General features: G+C 36.0%; 1 protein-coding gene across 1 annotated transcript in view; it reads right to left on the bottom strand.

The window, feature by feature from the left end:
- Positions 1 to 2,503, bottom strand: part of LOC111870444 (coiled-coil domain-containing protein 130 homolog) — an 18,312-nt gene extending 15,809 nt beyond the window's left edge. The window contains exon 1 of the mRNA XM_023862747.2: positions 2,397 to 2,503. The gene's annotated coding sequence lies outside the window, so the exon portion shown is untranslated. The remainder of the gene's footprint in view (positions 1 to 2,396) is intronic.
- Between the last annotated feature and the right edge of the window lie 595 nt (positions 2,504 to 3,098).

Here is a 3,098-nt window from a genome sequence, read left to right as displayed (position 1 = left end):
TCTGGGTAATTTTAACTATTTGTAATTATTTTAATTAACTGGAAAGTGGCTATCTTGGACAAAGTGAAGTTTTGTGTGTTGGTGATTTCTTTTTCTACTATAAATGCCTCTGATGATGGCTCCGTGGTGAGCCGAAACATGTAAGGCAGGTGTTGACGAGGTGGAAAACTTAAAAAAGTGTCACATTTGACGGAAGGAACTTGATTGTTAATTGGTTAATGTGACGGACCAGAATGAAAGACCTTAAACTTAAAAATCTATATTCACCACCTATAATAAAAGCCATCCCAACACCAAAAGCAAACACCCTAACTCAAATCACAAAATTATAACAAAAATACATAACCTTTATCTTCTTTTATGAAAGCTCCACAATTTCCCAATTACCAAAAACACAAAAACAATAAATACCTCAATATGAAGAAATTTAAAACAAAATTATATGCCTGACCCATAAAATTTAAGCAATGTATACCAACTTCTAGCTCCAAAGTTTCTTCACACTGAAGACTCGTCAACTGCTAACTCATAATGCTGCGGTATTTGAGAACAATGCCACTGGGATTTGCACCAGAAACCAAATGACTTAAAAATTAACATACAACATGGAATTATAAATCTGCATGAACTAAGTGTGTGTACCAGAAAGGAGAACAAAATATAAGAAAATAAGAAACATAAGTCCATGATATGTATGCAGTGTCCGTCTTTTGGTGCACTCAATTTCACTTGTTATTTCATAACATGTTTCGGCACTATTTTGCTCCATGTTTTGGTCACACAGAACCATCATCAGGCAGTTAATTCAATGATTAGATGTATTCCATATTAACTTCCTCATGATGGTTCTATGTGACTGAAACATGTAGCAAAATAAAGGTTTAATTGTAAACATTAAAAGCAAGTACACATTTGTTGTGGTGATGGTTTAATATAACTACTATACAATAAAACCTGTCTTAAACAGACCCTTTACTAAACGAATTTTCAGGCCTCGTGACTTTGGAGCTGAAAAAGATGTTAACTATCCTGGATTAAACAGAAACTGTCTAACGTGGGAACAGAAATCAAAATAAGCCTTTATATGGAAAATTTCCAGTCTTCCAGAATGCATCACTTGTGCTTGATCCTAACACAAGAGTAAAAGTGATTCATGCAACTGAGTGAAATAAATTGTATGTTAAGCAGATAATGAATATGTTTAACGTTGGTAAACCTCAAGTGTATGAGATTCTAAAGAAGAAAACGGAAATTTTGGGAAAATTATGTAAATGGAAAAATAAAAAGAGAACTTACGAAAACTGCAAACAAAGATGTTAATGAAATAGTGTGGGCGTGGTTGGGCAGTGTCAGGGCAGAAAAGCACTGCATGTCAGGTCCTATGGCACAGGAATATGCTAAAAAGGTCGCTGAAAAACTGGAGAAGACTGAATTCAAAACATCTAACTGATAGCTGGATAGTTTTCACAAAAGACATCACATAGTTTTTAATGAAGGAAAAGGAGGAAAATGACATTGTGATAGAAGAAGAAAAGTGCAGAGTGAAGACTTATCAAGATGATGTCAGAAGTTTAAAGGAACTGCAGGAATTTACCGTACAACGGCGTGATTCAGACATGCTTAGTGTAATTTCTCAAGCTAAAGTGTTCGTGGACAGTCTGGCAGCCAACAGAGTACACTGCGTGCAAAAAACTCTACTTGAGTTTTGGAAAATTATAAAAAGTGAATACTGCAATTTTTTTCTGTTCAGTATAATGCTTGCATGTGTTCAATGATTATAGTGCGAATAAATTAACGAGTATGGTGTTTTATGTTGTCTCAAATACGTGCATGTCCTCATTTAATTATTATAGTACACCTTGTTTAAACAGAAACCTGGCTTCCGTGTAAAAATGTTCTGGACCCTTGAGATTCCATTTCAGACAGGTTTTACTGCATATAGAGTAATCTCGCATAATTGTGATATGATGTTCTCTTGGTTGTGAAGATTATGGTCTTAGAGGGTGTCATGCTGAGCAGTTTGGTAGACGGATATCAATGTTTTGAAAGAATCTTTTGCCTCTATCCTCTAGACAGAACTGTACACCACATGCAAAAGTGACATCAAGATATATGGAAGTCGGGGCATGGCATTTTTTCATGTCTCTTGTCCCTAACTTTGACCAAAATAGGGTACAACTACACAAGATCACTTACAACCTCTTCTGAATTAGGGCTTTATCTGAAATTGGTGTCAATGAATACAAAAATAATTTCTATATCCCTAACCTTGTGAAGCTATACCTCCACTCCTCATACATCCTCATTACGCGGTGAACAACTTTACCTTTACCTATGAACGAAAACTGGTTTTTATATACACCTACTGCAATTATAAAACCTCGTAATAAACTTACCTTAACATATACATGCACCAAAACTACGTTACATAACCTACAAGCCAGAAGCAACGCAACTACCGCCTGCAATCCTGGGCATTCCGGGTCTCCGGGTCTCTGGGTACAGTAAATTCACAGAAGCATTACAAAACAATCTGCGGTAGCATACGGCAAAGTCGTCCGTTGTGGCTGACAGTAGATGGCAGTAGCGGTGAGGCCAGATTGGGACAGACACTTACGGAGCGCCAAAGCAAAGAAATAATTGAATTGAATTGAACTGAATTTATTTACATTCTATAAATCCTAAGTAGGTTAGTACCTTTGGATACAGAACAAGTCAAAAGGTTACATACATAAGTACAGGCAATTTTAGCTTAAAAATTAATATAACTTAATTTTACATCATTCTCTATTTACATTGAAGTATTCATCTAAAGAGTAGAAGAAATTTGAAACACATTACTCGATGGAAATCACGACAGCCGGCTTTTCACGCGGCGAGAAGTAACGAAAAATTGGACTAAACGGAGAGCAAGAAAGCAGAAATCCAAGATTTGATATCCAGTAAACACCTCAAATTGTCACAATATGTAATATTGAAAATATGGACACAAATGATGAAAGAGTGCCTGAAGACCACATGCATATCGAGACCTTCGAGAAAGGCAAGGATTAAATCTATTAGACAGGCAAAAGAAACATGAGTAATCCAGACTCCTA

The sequence above is a fragment of the Cryptotermes secundus genome, unplaced genomic scaffold (assembly GCF_002891405.2).
Source record: "Cryptotermes secundus unplaced genomic scaffold, Csec_1.0 scaffold1558, whole genome shotgun sequence".
NCBI lineage: Eukaryota > Metazoa > Arthropoda > Insecta > Blattodea > Kalotermitidae > Cryptotermes > Cryptotermes secundus.
Note: the sequence above shows the minus strand (reverse complement) of the source record. Positions and strands in the feature narration are given on the sequence as shown.